Genomic DNA, 23,094 nt, shown 5'->3' with positions numbered 1-23,094 from the left:
CAGTCAGAGGAGAGGAGGGGGGGGGGGGGGGGGGGAATGAAAGACAAGAGCAAAAGACAGTAAGGGGAATAAAAAAAGTGATATTTGCTCTGACAATGTGGAATCTGTGTGGGTAGAGATGAGAAACACTAAGGGACAAACAACGTTCGTGGGGATTGTATATAGACCACCCAACTGCAGTGGTGATGTTGGGAATGGCATTAAACAGGAAATTGGAGGCACATGCGAGAAAGGAACATCTGTAATTATGGGTGATTTTAATCTGCATGTAGATTGGACAAATCAAATTAGTCACAATACCATAGAGGAGGAATTCATAGAGTGTATGTGGGATGGTTTTCTTGACCAATTCATTGAGGAACCAACTAGAGAACATGCCATCCTAGACTGGGTATTGTGTAATGAGAAAGGAATAATGAGCAATCTAGTGGTGCAAGACCACTTGGGGATGAGCGACCATAATATGATAGAATTTTTCATCAAGACGGAGAGAGACATAGTTGATTCTGAGACAAGGGTCCTGAATCTTAGTAAAGGAAGCTACAAAGGTATGAGGCGCGAGTTAGCTATGACAGATTGGGAAACGTTACTTAAAGGGATAATGGTGGACAGGCAATGGCAAACATTTATGGAGTGCATGGATGAACTGTAACAATTGTTTATCCCTGTCTGGCGCAAAAGCAAAATGGGAAAGGTAGCCAAACCATGACTTACAAGGGAAATTAGAGATAGCATTAGATCCAAGGAAGAGGCATATACATTTGCCAGAAAAAAAAACAGACTGAGGATTGGAAGCAGTTTAGAATTCAGCAAAGGAGGACCAAGGGATTGATTAAGAAGGGGAAAATAGAGTACAAGAGCAAGCTTGCAGGGAACATAAAAACTGACTGTAAAAGTTTCTGTAGGTATGTGAAGAGAAAAAGATTGGTGAAGACAAATATAGGTCTCGTATAGTCAGAAACAGGGGAATTTATTATGGGGAACAAAGAAATGGCTGACCAACTAAATGCATTCTTTGGTTCTGTCTTCACAAAGGAGGACACAAATATCATGCCAGAAATGTTGGGTTTAGTGAGAGAGAGAGGTACTGAAAGAAATCAGTATTAGTAGAGAAATGGTGTTGGGAAAATTGATGGGATTGAAGGATGTGGTTTATTTGGATTTTCAGAAGGCTTTCGACAAAGTCCCACATAAGAGATCAGCATGTAAAATAAAAGCACATGGGATTGGGAGTAGTGTATTGCGATGGATAGAATGTTGGTTGGCAGACAGGAAACAAAGAGCAGGGATAAATGGGCAATTTTCCTAATGGCAGACAGTGACTAATGGGGTACTGCAGGGATCGGTGCTAGGACTACAGCTATTCACAATATATATTAATGATTTAGATGAGGGAACTAAATGTAATATCTCCAAATTTGCAGATGACACAAAACTGGATGGGAGGGTGAGTTGTGAGGAGGATGCAGAGAGGCTTCAGGGTGATTTGGACAAGTTGAGTGAGTGGGCTAATGCATGGCAGATGCAGTATAATGTGGATAAATGTGAGGTTATCCACTTTGGTAGCAAAAACCGTAAGGTAGATTATTATCTGAACAGTTATAAACTGGAAGAGGGGTAGATGCAGCGAGACCTGGGCATTCTCGTACACCAGTCACTGAAGGTAAGCATGCAGGTGCAACAGGTGGTAAAAAAGACAAATGGTATGTTGGCCTTCATAGCGAGAGGATTCAAGTACAGGAGCAGGGATGTCTAGCTGCAATTATACAGGGCCTTGGTGAGGTCACACCTGGAATACTGTGTGCAGTTTTGGTCTCCTTATTTGAGGAAGGATGTTCTTGCTATAAAGGGAGTGCAGCGAAGGTTTACTAGTCTGATTCCTGCGATGGTGGGACTGAGGTATGAGGAGAGATTGAGTCGGTTAGGATTATATTCGCCGGAGCTCAGAAGAGTGAGGGGGTTCTCATAGAAACCTATAAAATTCTAACAGGACTTGACAGGGTAGATGCAGGAAGGATGTTCCCGATGGTGGGGGAGTCCAGAACCAGCGGTCATAGTCTAAGGATACAGGGTAAACCTTTCAGGACTGAGATGAGGAGAAATTTCTTCACCCAGAGAGTGGTGAACCTGTGGAATTCGAAAGCACAGAAAGCAGTTGAGGCCAAAACATTGTATGTTTTCAAGAAGGAGTTAGATATAGCTCTTAAGTCTGAAGGGATCAAAGGGTATGGGGCGAAAACGGGAACAGATTACTGAGTTGGATGATCAGCCATGATCATAATGAATGGTGGAGCAGGCTGGAAGGGCCGAATGGCCTACTCCTGATCCTATTTTCTCTGTTTCTATGTTTCACCATCTTCATCTGCTGGTGTCCCTATCTCACTGCATTTCCCGGCCCCCTGGGGCACTAAAAGCAGTGAGACAGGTAGTGGTGAGACTGAGACATTGCCGATGGGAGATTTTGTGTTACTGAAAGTTTGACATTTTCCACATGTTTGAGGAATTTACTTTATGTAAACGTGAGATGTTTAATAAAAGAAATTCATTACAATTAGTTTTAATGGCTGTTTTCCAACAATGTAAATGCTTGTAACATTAAACTGGTTACTGTTTGGATAATTATTTTGAGTGATTAAAGGAAATGCATAAATAAAACAACAGCATCAAATAAAACTCAAACAATCATTTACAAATAAAAAAACTCTCTAAATAAGTTGTGTTGAGTTCATCATGATTAAAGTTATGACATCTCTCTCTCTCACACTTGTCTTTCTATGCTGGTATCTTCTCTACTATAACTAAGGGTAATTGAAGTTTTGATCGACTTGTCTTTTGAAACTTAGTGTTGATTCAGCTTTCTGAAACCTGTGAGGCAGTGAATTTCAGACCATAACAACTCCCTGCCTATTTGTTTCTCCCTTCTGCTAGTGCAAACAGTCTCTCCTCATGTTTCCAAACTGAGGCAAAGATTTTGAGTACAATTTATTTCTCTAGGAGAGCTGCTTCAGAGTCGCTGGTAGTTCCTGAATTTGGACAAGTGATGAGCAAAAATCCCTCTGAATCCCCCAGGAGAGCAGAGGAAAGTAACAGCGAGGAAGCAAAGGGAAACAAGTGACACTTTATTGCAGAAGCAAATCGCTTTGTCAGAATGTAGAGGACTTTGTTGCTGAACGTTAGAGAAACTGGAGGTGAAAAGTGGATGTTCTTTAATACAATTTGTGTTTAATGGCCATTTTCCAGCTTTGTAAACCCTTGTAACATTAAACTGGTAAATGTTAAGAAGGTTTATTCGATTGATTTCAGGCTAATGCATAAATACAGCAGCATCAAATAAAGTACGAACAATCATAACTGTAAATATGGGTCAGAATTGTTGTGTGAAATGTCACCAGTTGTAAAAGTTCTCTTGGCTGCATCATTAACCTTGCTCTAGTTTCAGGCTTTGATACACAGTGGAATTGAAAATGCTAATAAAAACTGCCCATTGATACCGCAGTCAAACAGGCCTCTCAAGCAAAAACTCTTTGTCAGAATTTCAAAGTAAATGCAATGAGACATTTTCAGTCATTTTCTGACCTTTCTGTGAACTGGAGGTGAATAGTGAAAGAAATTTAATGCAATTTGTGTTAAATGGCCATTATGCAAACCGTCCCCTCCACGTTTAAAATTACAGCAGCTTTTCTGCTCTGTTAATGAGGTTTTGGGTGAGGGAGAGAGACAGATATACAGGCTTCTGTCTGGAATGGTCCATTTGGGATATGGCTGGAATATCACTCCCTCCACATTCCTTGTTTTCACAGAGAATCACCTTGGACTGTCCCATACCTGAGGGGGATTGTCCAGATAGAGGAAGCTGAGAGCTGGTTGGATAAGCTATACTTTGTGTGGTCTGGGTGTTTGAGAGACAGGTTCTGGGATATATTAGGACAACATCAGCCACCATTCTTTCTTTCCATGCGGCAGGTTTGTGAAGGTGAGTTTCTGTGTCTCAGTCTCCAAATTTCAGTCTCTGTATCTCTGTGACCAGGTGAATTGGAGTTGATAACTGTGTGTGTATGTGTGTGTGTGTGAGAGAGAGAGAGAAAGAAAGAGAGAGAGTCCAGTCTGAATCCCCCTCTGTCTGTCACAGTCCTGCACCATTTCTCCAATTCCCACCCCAATACCCCTGTCCAGGATCTTTTCCCCATGGGCGAGCTGATGGAGGGAAGGTGTTAGAGTCCCGCGATGGAGCGCAGACTGTTTGGGATGGTGAGTATCAAATCTTTGTCTCTCTCTCCCTTTCTCCCTCCTTCTGACTCAATCTCTCTCTCTCTCAATCTCTCTTTATCAACTCTCTCTCATCTCCCACTCCCTTTGTGTTTTTCCCTCTCTCTCCCTATGTTTCTCTGTGTGTCTTTCTCTCTCACTGGCTTTCTCTGTTTCAATCTCTCTCTCTCAATCTCTCTTTCTTAATCTCTGCCTCGCTCTCTCAATCTCTCTGCCTCTCTCATTCTCTCTCTCTGTCTCTCTCTTTCTGTTTCTCTTCCTCTCCCTCTCGGTTTCTCTCTGTGTTTCTCTCTGTGATTCTCTGCCTCACAGGCTTTCTGTCTGTCTCCCTGGTGACTGCAATTTATTTGTGTCTCTGTTCTTTCCAGCCACTTTTTTCCTGTCTTTTCTGTCTCTTGCTGTCTTTTCTCAATTTCTTTGACGTTTTATGTATAATTATTTCTCTGAATTTTTCTGTCTCTTTCTTTGGCTCTTATTGACTTATTCCCCATCTCTGACTTTACCTGTCTCTTTCTCTGCTTTCTGTCTTTTCCTTTGGCGCTTTCTGTCTCTTTCTTTGTGTCTCTTTCTGGCTTTCAATTTCTGGCTTTTTCTCCCTTTTTGGATTTCTTCCTCACCCCACCCCCCTGCAAATTTTTGGCGACACCCCGCAAGTAACAAGCCCCCATCCCACAAGTTGTCCACCGCATAATTGCCCCGCCTGCAAATTCCCCCCAAAATTTCGTCTCCCGATAATTTCTCCCCACGCAATTCCTCCCCCGCAAAACTCCCCCCACAATATTTCTCACCACCCCGCAATTTTGCCCCTCCACAAATTTATGACACCCCCGTATTTACGAACCCCGCAAACCTACCCTGCAAAACCCCCTGCCTATGAATTCCCCAACCCCAAAAAATTTCTGGCCCTCCGCAAAATTTCTGGCATCCGCAAAATTTCTGCAACCCCGCCTGCAAATCCTCCCCCCCTCAAAATTCCATTGCCTGCAAATCACCCCCCCCCCACCTGCAAATTGCACCCCGCAAAATTCCTCTGTCTGCAAATTCCCCCCCAGTCCCGCGAAATTCCCCCGCCTGCAAATTCCCCCCGCTGCAAAATTTCACCTCCTCCAAACCCCCCGCAAAATTCCTCCCGCAATATTTCTCTCCCAGCCGCAATTTTGCTCTCCCCACAAATTTATGACATCCACATGTCTATGACCCCCTCAAAATCTCCGCCTCCTCCGCTGGTAAATTACCCCGGAAAATTTCTCCCCCCCCCCCCCCCCCGTCCCCACGCCACAAGAAGACAGGTAGAGACCGTCGGGGAGCAGATCACAGAGAGGCAAAGAAACACTGGGCTGCATTTGGACCTGGTGCCCATAGTGTAAAACAGGGTGGTGGGGCAGGGGGGTGGGGTGGGAGGTGTGGGTGGTCGTGAATCGGCCGTCTATTTAGCATATCTCCCCTGCTTTTACCTCAATGGGAGCAAAATTCGGGAGAGATGGAAAGCAGGATCCCCGTTCACACTCGCCCTGTAAACACCATGACAGCGAGTTCAAATCCATCCCGGACAGGGCCACAGAAAATAGAGATCCAGCGATTAGGACAGAAACAAATGGAGACCGAGATCGGGAATGAAAGAGAGGCAGGGTGTCAGAAACCAGTGAGAGAAAGTAAGAGCAGAGAGCATAAATACCAAGAATGGTAGAGAGAGAGAGAGAGAGATGGATAGAGATGGAGAAATACACAGAAAAAGCTGGAGGTGTGGAGAGAGAATGCAGCAGTGATGTAGATATTGAGAAAGATCCCAGACAAAGAGAGAGACACAGAGACGGAAAGATGTCGAGGGGCAGATATACAAAGTAAGTTGTAGGTTTAGAATAAAGAGGGGTGTCTCGGGGAGGGGGTTGGGAGATGCAGAGATAATCTTGCAGGAAAAGAGATGGAGAACTGCGAGAGAGAAATAGACTGAGACACTGATAAAGATGCAGAGAGTCATCTGCAAAAGTTGAACTTGTATCCTGTCCACCCAAGGCATACGAGATGCTGGGCTTTATAAATTGAGACGTAGAGTGCAAAAGCAAGCAAATTGTGGTCAACCACAATAAAACAATGGTTCAGCCTCAACTGGAGGGTTGGGTCCAATTCGAGGCTACACACTTTAGGAAGAATGTGAAGGCATTTGAGAAGGTGCAGAAAAGATTTACGATAACGCCTCCAATGATGATCCATCCCCACCTCAGCTAATATCCTCAGCTGTTCCTCACCCCACATAATGTCGTCGGCGCCTCCCCACTCACGCCTAATGGCTGGAATATCATGTTGTGGTGGATGCCCACCCACCTGCTGAAATGTCAAGGGCGAGCCCGCCTGTGCAGACCTGGAAGCCACACAACGGTTTTATGTGGTCCAGGCACTGAATTGGCCTCAGTCAGGAATTCTGTCCCTGATGGCTGGCAGCTCTTCTGGCCTCACAGTGCCGCTGTGAGCAGAGGCAGAGGAAGGCCTTAAGTGACAATTAATTGGCTACTTAAGGACCTCAATTGACATGGGGTGGGCAGTCCGGTTTCCACCTTCCCCGCCCCGGTGGGGGCGGGTAGACGATGAGAATGGCACCACTTGCTGCCAACTAAATTTTATGCCCCACCCACCTCCAGTTTGCTCCCAGGTTGTGTGGGGTGCAAAATTCCTGCCAATATTGCAGCTCCTCATCATCACCACCAAATATTCGCACATTTAAGAAAGGGTATACTTGAACTGGTGGTGTTGCAGCATAGATTTACTGAATTGGTCCCTGGGATGAGGGGGTTGTCCTATGATGAGAGGCTGAATAAATTGGGCCTATATTCTCTGGAGTTTAGAAGAATGAGGGGCGATCTAATTCAGCCATACAAGATTCAGAAATGGATTGATCGGGTAGAATCTGAGAGATTATTTCTGTTTATTGGGGAATCTAGAAGGTCGGCCACAGTCAGAGCATAAGGGACCAAATATTCCGGACTGAGATGAGGAGAAATTGCTATATTCAACGGTTGTGAATCTTGGAATTCCCTACTCCAGAGGGTTGTGTATGCTCCATCATTGACTAGGTTTAAGGCTGGGATAGATAGATCTTTGTCCTCGCAGGGAATCAAGGGATATGGGAAGCAGGCAGGAAAGTAGCATTGAAGCCCATGATCAGCAAAGACCGTATTGAATGGCGGAGCAGACTTGATGAATCGTGCGGTCTACATCAGCTCCTATTTCTTGTGTTCTTGTACAAATAATATCACCAGTGGAAGACCACCACACCTAATATCCTCAGATTCTCCCTTCCCTTCTATATTTAGCTCCTCTCCAGTCCACCTAAAATGCTCAGCTGCTCCCCACCTGAGCTAATATCCTTAGTTCTTCACCATCAAGTACCATCGTCATCTCCTCTCCACATCACGCAATTTGCTTAGAGTCTCACCAGCTGCTACTGATATTCTCTACTTCTGCCCACCACACATAATAACGTCAGCGCTTCTCTACTCCCTCCTGAGATGCACAGCTTCTCTCCACGCACCTCCGCATCCAATACCTTCAGCTCCTCCCCAACCAACCGAGAATGCTCTGATCCTCCCCAACCCCAGCTATATCCTCAGCTGCCCCACAACACCTTTAGCATCTTCAGCCGCTCTCCACCCCCAGATAATATCCAAAGCTATTCCCACTCCCTACGTAATATCCGCAGCTCCTGTTTATGACCAACTAACATCATCAGCTCCTTCCCGCTCCCAACTCATATCCTTTCATTCCACACACCACCACCAAATATGCCGGGCTCCCCCCCACCGCCATATAATATCCTCAGCTCTCCCGAACACAACGCATCTCCCGAGCTCCTCCCCACCCCAGCTAATATCCTCAGCTCCCCGTACACCCAGCTGATATACTTTCTTCAGTCTGTTCAGGGGGGGTTTAGTTGTGGGACTCTTCACGGTGGGGCGGGGAGGGTTGGGGGCTACTTAGATGGGGTTTGTTCCCGGTGTGTAATTAGATGGGGGTTTGTTCCCAGGGGGCAATTAGATTGCATTCTGTTCATTGGGCTGATAATTAGATAGGGGTCTGTTCACACGAGGGTAATTAGATGGGGGCTGTTCCAAGGTGTCTACTTACATGGTGGTATTAGATCAGGCTTTGTTTACAGAGGTAAATGGATGGAGGAATGTTCCTCGGGGTAATATATGGCGTCAGTTGATGGGGTTAATTTGTTCACAGCGGGTATTAGATCAGTGACGTTCAAATGCAGGTATTTAGATGGGGGGGGCTGTGCCCAGTGGGCAATTAGTTGGGTTCAGTTCAGAGAAGTGGGATTTTTGTGTGGGGTGGAATTGGAGAGGAGTGGGGGGATTTCCAGGTGTGGGTGAATTATGCGGGAGGGAATTTTGTGCAGGAGGGAAATTTGTGCGGGATTTGTGGGCGAGAATTTGCGGTGGTGGCGGGGGTGGGGTGAAGGGGGGCTGCTGCTGGAGAAATTAGCCAGGGTTGTGAGCTTGTGCGAAGCGGGAATTTGTGGCGCGGTTGGATTTTGTGGTGATGCAAAATTTGCATGGGGGGGCGGCTGGGGGTGGGGGGTAAATATGCGGCTGGGGGGACAATTGCGTCGTGGGATGGGGGGAAGCTGCTGGTGGGAATTTGCGCGGAGGACAAAATTTGCTGGGGACGAAATTTGCACGGGGAGAGCTTTGTGAGTGGGGGAATATGCGGGGCGGTGGGAATTTGCGGGGGTGGAAAATGAGGGGGAATTCTGCGGGGGGGGGGGGGGAGGGGGAAGGCGAGGGTGAACCTGCAGAGGGAAATTTTTGGGAGCTTGAAAGAAATCCAGAAAAGAGAAGAAGCTACAGTTAAAGAGAGAGAGTGAAAAGGCCAGGGAGAACGAGCGATGGGAAGACTGAAAGCAGAAAAAGTGTCAGAAAAACTCAGAGACAGAACAAGTCAGAGAACGAGACAGAAAAAGTTGGAGAATTAGAGAAAGAGACAGAAAGCCAGAGAAGTACAGAACAGACTGAAAAGAAATAGAGAAATGACAGCAGGGAAATAGGGAAAAGACAGCAGGAGACTGAAAAGACGGCAAGAGACAGCGAAGACGGCAAGAGACAGCGAAGACGGCAAGAGACAGCGAAGACGGCAAGAGACAGAGAAGACGGAAAGAAAGGGAGAAAAAAACAGGAAAAAAAGAAATAAAGAGAAAAGGCAGATAAAAGTGGAGGGAAAAATGTTGCAGAAAGAAATGGAGGGAAAAACGTAAAGGGAAAAAGAAATGGAGTGAAATAAGTGGAGGGAACATAGAGTCACATAGAAATTGCAGGCACCAGAGAGACAGACAGAAAGTTCGTGCAAAAGAAGACACAAGGAGAATCACACACAGAAACACAGAGAGAGAGGGCGAGAGAGAGAGAGAGAAAAAAAGAGAGGGAGAGAGTGATTGAGAGAGATTTAGAGAAATTGAGAGAGAGAGAGAGATGGAGAGAGAGAGTGAGAGCTTGAGAGAGAGGGATTGACAGAGAGAGAGAGAGATTGAGAGAGAGAAAGAGACTGAGCTTGAGGCCGTGAGATTGAGAGAGGGAGAGAGAGATTGTGGGAAAGATTGAGAGAGAGAGAGATTGAGAGGGCGAGGGATAGTGAGAGATTGAGAGAGAAAGAGAGAGATTGAGAGAAAGAGATTGACAGAGAGAGAGAGCGATTGTGAAAGAGATTGAGAGGGAGAAAGATGGAGAGAGAAAGTAAGGTTGAGAGAGAGAGACTGAGAGAGAGGGATATTAAGAGAGAGGGCAATTGTGTGTGAGAGAGAGAGATTGAGAGAGAGAGAGAGAGAAAGATTGAGAGTGAGATTGACAGAGAGGGAGATTGTGAGAGAGAGAGAGAGAGAGAGAGAGAGATTGAGCGAAAAGGATTGATAGACAAAGCAATTGAGAAAGAGACAGAGAGAGAGAGAGAGAGAGAGAGAGAGATTGAGAGAGAGAGATTGAGAGAGACAGCGACTGAGAGAGAGAGAGAGAGATTGAGAGAGAGAGAGAGAGAGTCAGAAGGCGGGAGAAAGGCAGAGAGAGCCGATAAAAATGTGATACTCACCATACCACATGGCCTGTGCTCCAGCGTTGCACTCACATCTTCTCTCCAACAGCTCGCCCACGGGGAAAGGAACCCGGACAAGGGCATTGGGGTGTTAATTGGAGGAAAGGGTCAGGACTGGTACAGGGAGAGAGGGATTCAAGCTGGGCTCCCACACACACGCACAAATACACACACTGTAATCAACTTGCAATTCATCTGGGCACAGAGACTGTGACACAGAAACTCACCTTCAGACACCATCCGCATGGAAAAAAAGAACAGTGGTTCATATTGTCCTAATATATCCCAGAACCTGTCATTCAAACACCCAGTCACCCAAAGGCCAACTCATGCAGCCAGTTCTCAGCTTCCTCTATCTGGACACTACCTCCCAGGTATGGGACCGTCCAAGGTGAGTCTCTGTGTAAACAGGGAATGGGGGAGGGCTTTCCAGCCAATGTCCCAAATGGATTAATCCAGACAGAAACATGTCTGTGTGTGTGTGTCTCTCTCCCTCCCACAAATCCTCATTAATGGAGCAGAAACGCTGCTGGAAAGACCGGTTTGGATCATGGTCATTTAACACAAGTTGCATTGACTGTCGTTCACTATTCAGCAAATGACTGCAAATGCCTCACTGCAGGTACCTTGAAAGTCTGGCAAAGAGTTTTTGCTGCTGCAATAAACTGTCACTTGTTTCCCTTTGCATCCTGACGGTTTTTTTCGTCTGCTCTCCTGGGGGATTCAAATGGATTTTTGTTCATCACTTGGCCAAATTCAGGAACTACCAACGACTGCCATCCCGGAGAAATGAATTGCAATCAAAATCTTTCCCTCAGTTTGGAGACTTGAGGAGAGGGGGTTGGGAAGCAGCAAACACACATTGAAGGTGATTGGCAATCTCTGAACTGCAGGCAACAGGAGGAGGGAAACAATGACTGGAAATGACTGCCTGGCTGGTTGGTGAAAACATATTCAGTGCGAACTTTTAAAAGACAATAGGATCAAAACTTCAATTCCACTCACTTGCAGTAGAGCAGATATCAGGACAGAATGAGAAGTGAGAGAGAGAGAGAGAGAAATGTCATAATTTTAATGATGAAGAACTCAACACAACTTATTTAGAGAGTTTTTATTTGCAAATGATTATTTGAACTTTATTTGATTCTGTTGTTTTATTTATGCATTAACTTTAATCACTCAATCTTTAATCTACCCTGAGGCACAGTGTGGCTTTCGTGCAGAGAGATCGACTATTGACATGCTGTTCTCCCTTCGTCAGATACAGGAGAAATGCCGTGAACAACAGATGCCCCTCTACATTGCTTTCATTGATCTCACCAAAGCCTTTGACCTCGTCAGCAGACGTGGTCTCTTCAGACTACTAGAAAAGATCGGATGTCCACCAAAGCTACTAAGTATCATCACCTCATTCCATGACAATATGAAAGGCACAATTCAACATGGTGGCTCCTCATCAGAGCCCTTTCCTATCCTGAGTGGTGTGAAACAGGGCTGTGTTCTCGCACCCACACTTTTTGGGATTTTCTTCTCCCTGCTGCTTTCACATGCGTTCAAATCCTCTGAAGAAGGAATTTTCCTCCACACAAGATCAGGGGGCAGGTTGTTCAACCTTGCCCGTCTAAGAGCGAAGTCCAAAGTACGGAAAGTCCTCATCAGAGAACTCCTCTTTGCTGACGATGCTGCTTTAACATCTCACACTGAAGAATGCCTGCAGAGTCTCATCGACAGGTTTGCGTCTGCCTGCAATGAATTTGGCCTAACCATCAGCCTCAAGAAAACGAACATCATGGGGCAGGATGTCAGAAATGCTCCATCCATCAATATTGGCGACCACGCTCTGGAAGTGGTTCAAGAGTTCACCTACCTAGGCTCAACTATCACCAGTAACCTGTCTCTAGATGCAGAAATCAACAAGCGCATGGGTAAGGCTTCCACTGCTATGTCCAGACTGGCCAAGAGAGTGTGGGAAAATGGCGCACTGACACGGAACACAAAAGTCCGAGTGTATCAGGCCTGTGTCCTCAGTACCTTGCTCTACGGCAGCGAGGCCTGGACAACGTATGCCAGCCAAGAGCAACGTCTCAATTCATTCCATCTTCGCTGCCTTCGGAGAATACTTGGCATCAGGTGGCAGGACTATATCTCCAACACAGAAGTCCTTGAAGCGGCCAACACCCCCAGCTTATACACACTACTGAGTCAGCGGCGCTTGAGATGGCTTGGCCATGTGAGCCGCATGGAAGATGGCAGGATCCCCAAAGACACATTGTACAGCGAGCTCGCCACTGGTATCAGACCCACCGGCCGTACATGTCTCCGTTATAAAGACGTCTGCAAACGCGACATGAAATCGTGTGACATTGATCACAAGTCGTGGGAGTCAGTTGCCAGCATTCGCCAGAGCTGGCGAGCAGCCATAAAGACAGGGCTAAATTGTGGCGAGTCGAAGAGACTTAGTAGTTGGCAGGAAAAAAGACAGAGGCGCAAGGGGAGAGCCAACTGTGCAACAGCCCCAACAAACAAATTTCTCTGCAGCACCTGTGGAAGAGCCTGTCACTCCAGAATTGGCCTTTATAGCCACTCCAGGCGCTGCTTCACAAACCACTGACCACCTCCAGGCGCGTATCCATTGTCTCTCGAGATAAGGAGGCCCAAAAGAAAAAGAACTTTAATCACTCAAAACAATTTACCAAACAGAAACCAGTTTAATGTTAAAAGTGTTTACACAGTTGGAAATTAACCAGTTAACACAAATTGTATTGAAATTATTTCATTATGCATCTCAAGTTTACATAAAGTACATTTCTCAAACTTTTGGAAACTTTCAAACTCACATTCGCACAGAATTTTACCCTGAAGCAATGGTTCAGCATCGCCATCTGCTGGTGTCCCTGTCTCACTGCAGTTACTGTCCCTTCTCACCATCACCATCTGCTGCTGTCCCAGCAAAGGGTCAGACGCAGTTGCAGTGGTGTAGTGGTAATGTCATTAAATAATAGTCCAGAGCCCAGGCTAATGGTTTGGGCTTTGGGTTCAAATCGCACCACGACAGACGATGAAGTTTGCGTTCCATTAATAAAATCTGCAATTTAAAAAGACTAGTCTCATGGCAGCCAGGAAACAATTGTCATCTGTTGTAAAACCCAACAGTTTCACTGATGTCCATCAGGGAAAGAAATCTGGTAAGCTTACCTGGTCTGGCCTACTTGTGATTCCAGGTCCTAGCAATGTGTTTTTTTTTTATTTATTTTTATTCATTCACGGGATGTGGGCGACGCTGGCCAGGCCAGCATTTATTGCCCATCCCTACTTGCCCTTGAGAAGGTGGTGGTGAGCTGCCTTCTTGAACCGCTGTGGGGTAGGTACACCCACAGTGCTGTTAGGAAATGAGTTCCAGGATTTTGACCCAGCGACAGTGAAGGACGGAGATATAGTTCCAAGTCAGGATGGTGTGTGACTTGGAGGGGAACTTGCAGATGGTGGTGTTCCCATGTATTTGCTGCCCTTGTCCCTCTAGTTGGTAGAGGTTGCGGGTTTGGAAGGTGCTGTCTGAGGAGCCTTGGTGTGTTGCTGCAGTGCATCTTGTAGATGGTACACACTGCTGCCACTGTGCGTCTGTGGTGGACGGAGTGAATGTTTGTAGATGAGGTGCCAGTCAAGTGGGCTGCTTTGTCCTGGATGGTGTCGAGCTTCTTGAGTGTTGTTGGAGCTGCACCCATCCAGGCAAGTGGAGAGTATTCCATCACACTCCTGACTTGTGTTTTTTTTTTAAAGAGATATAGCACTGAAACAGGCCCTTCGGCCCACCGAGTCTGTGCCGACCAACAACCACCCATTTATACTAACACTACAGTAATCCCATATTCCCTACCACCTACCTACACTAGGGGCAATTTACAACAGCCAATTTACCTATCACCTGCAAGTGTTTTGGATGTGGGAGGAAACCAGAGCACCCGGCGAAAACCCACGCAGACACAGGGCGAACTTGCAAACTCCGCACAGGCAGTACCCAGAATCGAACCCGGGTGCCTGGAGCTGTGAGGCTGCCGTGCTAACCACTGCTCCACTTGTGCCTTATAGATCCAAGGGATTTGGGGGGGGGGGGGGGGGGGGATGAGGAATTGAAGGAAATTAGTGCTAGTGAGAAGGTTGTATTACATACCTGTTAGCTTTACATCAGTCGTTGGGGAAATGCTAGAATCTGTTCTAAATGATGTGATGAATGGACACTTGGATAATAATGATCTGATTGGGCATAGTCAACATGGATTTGTGAATGGGAAATAATGTTTGACGAACGTGTTGGCGTTTTTGAGGGGGGGACTAACAAAATTGATAAAGCGGAGTCGGTGGACGTGATATACTTGGATTTTCAGAAGGCTTTTGATAAAGCCCACCACAGGAGATTGGTTAGTAAAATTAAAGAACATGGGATAGGAGGTAATATACTGGCATGGATTAAGGATTGGTTAACAGGCAGAAAATAGACAGTAGGAATAAACGGGTCATTCGCGCGTTGGCAGGCTGTAATCAGTGGGGTATCGCAAAGGTCAGTGCTTGGGCCACAGTTATCCACAATTATTATCAATGATTTGGAAGTGGGGACCAAATGTGATATTTTCAAGTTCATCGATGGCACAAACTAGGTGGGAATGTATGTTATGAGTAAAATGCAAAGTGGCTTCAAGGGTATTTAGACATTGGACAAAAACGTGACAAATGGAATATAACGTGGAAAATGTGAGATTATCGACTTTGGTAGGAGGAATAGATGTGCAGAGTATTTCTTAAATGGTAAGTGATTCGAAAATGTAGACGTACAAAGGGACCTGGGTGACCTTATCAATAAGTTACTGAAAGCCAACATGTAGGTGCAGCAAACAGTTAGGAAGGGTAATGGTATGTTAACCATTGTTGCAAGAGAATTTGTGTACAGGAGTAGTGAAGTCTGGCTTCAATTGTATAGAATCTTGGTTGGACCGCACTTGGAGTACTGTGTGCAGCTTTGGTCCACTTTCTTTAGGAAGGATATTATTGCCATAGGGAGAGTGCAATGAAGATTCACCAGACTTGTTCCCGGGATGACGGGACTGCCCTATGAAGAGTGATTGGGGGAACTAAGCCTGTATTCTCTAGAGTTTCGAAGAATGAGAGGTGATCTCATTGAAACCTACAAAATGCTTAAAGGGATAGACAGGGTAGATGCAGCTAAGATGTTACCCCTGATTGAGGTGTCTAGAACCAGGGCACATAATTTCAAAATAATGAGGAAGCCACGTAGGACGGAGATGTGGAAAACGTTCTTGACTCAGAGAGTTGTGAATCCTTGGAATTCGCTATCCCAGAGGGCTGTGGAAGCTCAGTCATTGAGCGTCTTTAAAGCAGAGATTCACATGCTTCTAAATACCAATGACATAAGGGGATATGGGATGGTGTCGGAAAAAGGTATTGAAGTGGATGATCAGCCATGAGCTTATTGAATGGCAGGGCAGGTTGGATGGGCTGAATGGCCTACTTCTGCTCCTATGTTCCAACTCGAATGGTTCCAGTGATGAGGGATTATAGTTTATAGTTGCGACGAATGGCTGCAGAAGTTGGGGTTCTTCTCCTTCGATCAGGGAGGGGTAAGGGGAGACGTAACTGAGGTGTTCAACATTATGGTCGGTTTTGACAGATTGACAGCAGGTTCGGTGACCACAGGACACAGAGTTAAGATAATAATCAGAAGAAGCAGGGGGAAGCTTAAAAGTTTTTACTTTCGGCAGAGGGTTTTTGTGATCTGGACTGCATTGCCTGAAAGGGTGGCAGAAATAGATGAATTAGTAAATTTCAAAGTGGAATTGGACAAGAACTTAAATGGAAAAATGCGTGGCTGTGGGGAAAGAGTGGGGGATGCAGGAGGACAAATTGGATGACTCTTTCAAAGAGCTGGCATAGGCAACATGGAGGAATGGTCTCATTCAGTGCTGTATCATTCCAGGATTCTTTGATTCTAAGTTGGAGGAGAAGGTGCTTTTGGGGGATGTCGAAGGGTACAATGTGCAGTATTCCTACTGGGGAACGACTTTGATGAGGAATAGAGTAAAATGAGAAGATCACACAATAGTTAAGTTGCATGTTTCTTCTGGGCGACCTTTGAAACAAGCGAAAAATCACAAAATAAAAGGGCGCTTGGAGTAGAACTACTGTTATTGGGGAAAACACATTGGCTTGATATCGACATTGTGTGATAGTGTGAAATTTATTTCTACTGATGTCATTGGAAGAGATGTATCACATGCAGTTAAATGGAATTTACATCACAGAAACTGGCCATTCAGCCGAACCAGTGGATATCGGTGTTTATGCTCCAGTCGAGACTCCTCCCAGTTCAATTCATCGCACCCTATCCTTCCATTCATTCATCCATCATGTACTTATCCAGCGTCCTGTTAAATGCATCAATGATATTAGCCTCAATCACTCCATGCGATAGCAAGTTTCACATTTGAACCATTCTCAGGTAATGTTTCCCACCCCCCCACCCCCCTGGAATTCTTCTTTCCTTCTTTTGTTTATAGAGAAATGAACCCCCACCGCCCCGCCCACAAGCCCGTTTAGATTTTCATTATAGTTATAACTATTTAGTTCTGCTATCAGCCTTGTAACTATTTGGTGTAATTTCTCTACTGTCTCCACACCTTTATTTGACCAGAACAGTGCACCGGATTGGATTCAAAATTGCCTTAGTGGAAGGAGATATAGGGTGATGGTAGAGGGTTGTTTGGCCTATAGGAAGCCTATGACCAGTGGTGTATCGCAGGAATCAGTGCTGGGACCCTTACTGTTTGTAGTGTACATTAATGATTTAGACGTGAATATAAAAGGTATGATAAATAAGTTCGCAGACGACACGACAATTGGTGGTATCGTAATTAGTGAGGAGGAAAGCCTTAGACTACAGGACGATATAGATGAGCTGGTAAGATGGGCAGAGCAGTGGAAAATGAAGTTTAATTCTGAGAAGTTTGAGATGAAGCACTTTGGGAGGCCTAAAAAGGCAATGGAATATACAATGGATGGTGGGACCCGAAGGAGTACAGAGGCCCAGAGGGACTTTAGGGTTCTTGTCCATAGATCACTGAAGGCAGCAGCACAGGTAATTAAGGTGGTTAGGAAGGTATATGGGATACTTGCCTTTATTAGCCGAGGCATAGAATATAAGAGCAAGGAGTTTATGATGGAGCTGTATAAAACGCTGGTTAGGAGTACTGTGTACAGCTGTGGTCACCACACTATAGGAAGGATGTGATTGCAATGGAGAGGGTGCAGAAGAGATTCACCAGGATGTTACCTGGGCTGGAGCATTTCCGTTATGAAGACAGACTGGATAGGCTGGGTTGTTTTCCTTGGAGCAGAGAAGGCTGAGGGGCACCTGATTGAGGTAAACAAAATTATGAGGGGTATTGATAGGAAAGATAGATCGAAACTTTTTCCTTTAGCAGAGAGGCCTGTAAATCGGGGGCATAGATTTAAGGGAAGGCGCAGGAGGTTTAGAGGGGAGTTGAGGAAGATTTTTTTCACCCAGGGGGTGGTTGGAATCTGGAACACACTGTCTGAAAGGGTGGTAAAGGCAGGAACACTCACGACATTCAAGAAGCATTTAGATGAGCACTTGAAATGCCATAACATACAAAGTTAAGGGCCAAGTGCGGGGAAATGGGATTAGTTGGGACGGGTGCTTGATGGTCGGCGCAGGCGCGTTGGGCCGAAGGGCCTGTTTCTGCGATGTAAATCTCTATGACTCTCAGTGTTGTCTGAGAAGAGTTCTGTACAATTTTCATGTAACATCTCTGCTTTTGAATTTTATCCCTTTAGTAATATGAAAGGGAGAGCTGTAAAAACTATGCCACGTCACTGTTTCACACTGGAACACAAGGTCCAGATATCCCCGATTAAAGGAGGTTCGCGTCAGTAATCATGGCTGATGGCAATTTGTCGAATCCATTTACTCGGCTCAGCAAACAGGATTTAAAATGAAAACAGTACTCCTTGCAATGAAACATTTACTTCATAAAAGAACCGTTATGGTTATACTTACAAGGCGTGTACTTGACAATATTCCTAGAATGCACCACAGGCTCCCACAAATTATAAACTGGAACGAAAAGTGGGAATATTAATTTCACTTGATAAAGCCTGTTTATATTTATAACAACAATCTTAAATAATGGATCATAATGTTTTGGTTGATAATTTGCAGGCTTTTGCTGGTGTTGTCTCCCACGGATCTGTATCGGATGCCGAAGTGTAAAATGTGCACTGCCGACATTGATTAGGAACAGAGTAAAACGAGCACATCACACAATAATTAACTTGCAAGTTTCTTCCGCGCAGCCTTTGAAACAAGCTATGAATCGCTAAAAAAAATGTGCTTGGAATAGAACTACTGTTATAGGGTAAAACACTTTGGCTTGATGTCGACATTGTGTGATAGTGTGACATTTATTTCCACTGATGTCATTGGAAGTATATTGCATATAGTTAAATTGAATTTACATCACAGCAACTGGTCATTCGGCCGAACCAGTGGATGTCGGTGTTTATGCTCCAGTCGAGCCTCCTCCCAGTTTATTTCTTTTCACCCTATCCTTCTATCCATCTTTCCATCATGTGCTTATCCAGCGTCCGGTTAAATGCATGTATGATATTAAACTCAATCACTTCATGCGATAGCAAGTTTCACATTCGAACCATTCTTTGGTAATGTTTCTCTCCCCCTGGAATTCTTATTTTTTTCTTCTGTTTGTAGAGAAACGACACCTCCGCCCAACCCCCCCCCCCCCACCCCCCGCACCACCCAACTACGCCCCCAGCCGGTTGTAGATTTTTGTTATAGTTATAACTGTTCCGTTCTGCTATCAGCCTTGTAATTGGATCAACCTTGTATCAGCTTTTCACTACGTTCATCAATGAGTTAGATGAAGGAATAGAAAGCCAAGTTTGCAGAAGACGCGAGGTTAGCGGGGTCAGTAAATAATGTAGAGGAGAGTAGAAAGTTGCAAAGAACAAATGATTACATTTATATAGCGCCTTTAATATAGCAATAAAGCATCGTTAATGTGCAGATGAAACTGTGGCGGATTGAATTTAATGTTTGGAAAGTGAAAGGTAATTCACTTTCCGTCTAAAAGGATATATCAGAGTGTTTACTAATTGGTGAGAAGCCAGTGACAATGGAGGAACCGAGAGATTTAGGTTCCATGTACAGTGGCGCAGTGGTTAGCACCGCAGCCTCACAGTTTCAGCGACCTGGCTTCAATTCTGGGTACTGCCTGTGTGAAGTTTGCAAGTTCTCCCTGTGTCTGCATGGGTTTCCACCGGGTGCTCCGGTTTTCTCCCACATGCCAAAGACTTGCAGGTTGATAAGTAGGTTGGCCATTATAAATTGCCCCTCGTATCGGTAGGTGGTAGGGAAATCGAGGGAGAGGTGGGGATGTGGTAGGAATATGGAATTAGTGTAAATGGGTGGTTGATCGTCGGCACAGACTCGGTGGGCTGAAGGGCCTGTTTCAGTGCCTGTTTCATATCTCTAAATGTAGAGAAATCACTAAAAGGTATAAAATTTACCGAGGCATTGACATGAACGATTTGCACTCAGGAATCGGAAACACATTTTCAAAGTTTGTGGATGAATTCAAATTTGGGCGTTTCAATTAATACTGAGGAAGACTGCGACAAAATACAAGACATCAACAAACTTTAAGAGAGTGATTGTAAATTATTTTCAACACAGACAAGTGTGAGATGGAACATATTTTCAGGTGGAGGGCTCATTACACAGCACCTTCCAAACCCGCGACCTCTACCATCCAGAAGGACAAGGGTAGCAGATGCATGGGAACATCACCACCTGCAAGTTCCCCTCAAGCCACACACCATCCTGACTTGAAACCATTTCGCCGTTCCTTCACTGTCACTGGGTCAAAATTCTGGAACTTCATTCCTAACAGCAGCAGCTGAAGAAGGCGGATCACCACCACCTTCTCCAGACCACAGAAAGATGGGCAATAAATATTGGCCGAGCCAGCGATGCCCACATCACATGAACGAATTACTTTTTTTTATAATAAGGAGGTCATATACTCATTGGAAGATAACAGTCTAAATGGGATAGAGAAACAAATGGATCTTGAGGGGTGGGGTATATAGTCACAAGTCATTAAAAATAGTTATAGGGGTCAAATGCCACAAAAATGGCAACAGAAACACTGGGGTAAATTTCGAGAGGAACAGGTTTGAAAAGCAAGGTTATGCTCCCGAGCATAAAATGGCTAAAGATATTCGGCAGTCTAATCTATTCAATTCAGACTGTCAAGTTCCTTTCAACATTTTCTACAACTGACACTGAACAGAAACTCACCGACAGACCGCTCCACCAGTGTGTTCTGTATTTTCGTGTTATGGATTTAGGACTCAGAATTAACGGCGTCCAAAAGAGTATAAAAAACACTCCTATCACGATCTGAGCAACCTAAAGAAAAGAAATTAAAGTGTATAAGATCAAATGAAACGTAGAGAGAATCGGGGGTTGGGGAAGAGTAAATTGTTTATAATTAGATCATTAACAGGAAGATCTAAGATCACCACAAGTCATCAATCCCTCCAAGACCAGCGCACCGTGGCTGCCATGTAATCTATCCACAGGAATCACTGCAGCAGCTTGCCAAGGCTACTTGGAAAGCATCACCCGCGACTTATAGCACCTAAGAGGAGGCGAGCAAGTGTGTCAGAACGTGGCCACCTCCAAGTACCCGTCTAAATTAGACAACATCATGACGTGAAAATATGTCATGGTACATTCATCCACGCTGGCTCCAAATCATCTAACTCCCTAAATAATAGCATTGTGCACGCTTCGTCGCAATAAAGACTGCAGTGATTCAAGACGAAGACCCACCTCCATGATCTCCAGGGGCAATTAGTGACAAATATTATAAATGCCGCCCTTATCAGCGACGCACACATCACCAGACTGACTCAAAAAAGCTTAAGAAATGAGCTCATGGACATATCTACGGATTGGTATACCCAGTGGAGTTATCGACGTGGTCTTAGTATTCCGCTAAGAATAGCGAAAGGAACCAATCTTCATCGTCTATTGAATAGTGTTCCTGCAGGTTGCAGTTAGAATGATTTTGCTCAAGGCATCTTTAAGTGATAACATTGTTGAAATTGTGATCGATCTGAGAACGAATAAAATCAGAGATAAAAATCTTACACCCAGAGCTTTCGGTATCCCCATCTGAATTCCTCGACTGGTTACCCGTGTGTCTGCTGAATGAATCTGGGAGCCTCCGTGTCTGACTGGGTCGTTCCTTATGCCGGATTGTGGGTTTATATGGTCAATGATGGCGGTGCCTTCGGTGCTCAGTGAAATATCCATGTTTTAAATGAAGACTGAACAATATACCCTGAGCAAATAAGAACACACTTCCATAGACTTTAACATGCCAACATTTCAATTAAAGCGATTCAAAATGTTGTAGCCTGATAACGGCAATTTGCGAAATTACCAGAGAATCCATAAATATGTTTTGAATCAACTAACTTACATGGTTGCGAAACTGACACTTTTATGCCAGAAGCATAAAGTTCTTTTAAAATCTCATGCTCACGAATCACGCGTTGAGAATTTTAATATTTCAGTTCAATAAACCCAGTTAAACTCATCCTTGGACGAAATTTCCCTCCCCATTCGGAAGAATGGATTTGGGCCCAATCGATAGTCATATTAATCATGTTTTTTTTGAAGTCGTTTTGATATCTGCCTGGTATTCCGCCTGATATAACAAGCGCCTTTTTTTGTTTCGAATTATATTTTTGCTGCGATTATCGACCGAAATAAAGTTCCATGGCGGTCTAGACTATTCTACCAATAAACCTTGTGCAAATATTTCCAATGAAGTTGAATATGTTATAATAATAATAATGAAAATGATAATACCAGTAATAATACAATTTTAATATATTATTGTTATGGATGTATTAAACGTTACACTGTTTATTTAAAAACACTCATAATTACATGCATGGGCAACTATTTCAGTTAGAAATATACAAGCTAAGAGATTGTTCTAATTCTGTGTTGTGTTACCTGCAAATTCAATACGCGGGTCAAGCGCTTCCTTTTCGCCGAACAGCCACAGATTTCCGAGCAAATTATATTCTAATTTCAAAATGGAACATTACAACAGGCATGCAGTTTAATTTACTTCTGTTATGACAAACAGTAATCATCTCATAAACAGATACAAAAATAGCTCCTGTGCATCAACACGAATTCCCTGTACTAATAATTAGGCATGAAAATTACAACCCGTGATTAAATACTTCACAGTCGCCTTTATATTGTATGTATCTAACAAGGTTTCAAACATATCCTTTTCCCTCAACATGTGTTTTCAGTTCTCTCTTTGCTTAAAACTTTTTAAACGTCTGATAAAATAGTCATCATTTGAATATTATAAAGACAAACAAAGTGCATATCGCCTTATAGGATCAAGCGTAAATCCTGGACTCACATGACAGGTCAGTATTCCGCATTCTTTCTTTCAAATATCAGTTGCTCTCCTCGGAAATAAACGGAACTGACCACAATGTCTGGAGACAAGATAAAGGGCTTGGACTCATACTTCGAGGAGCTAGTGAGAGAAGAGAGCCCAGCCCCAGGTCGCCATGGTAACTAATTTCCGGGGAAACAAT

Source organism: Heterodontus francisci, chromosome 28 (assembly GCF_036365525.1).
Source record: "Heterodontus francisci isolate sHetFra1 chromosome 28, sHetFra1.hap1, whole genome shotgun sequence".
Lineage (NCBI taxonomy): Eukaryota > Metazoa > Chordata > Chondrichthyes > Heterodontiformes > Heterodontidae > Heterodontus > Heterodontus francisci.
This window is presented reverse-complemented; position numbering follows the sequence as displayed.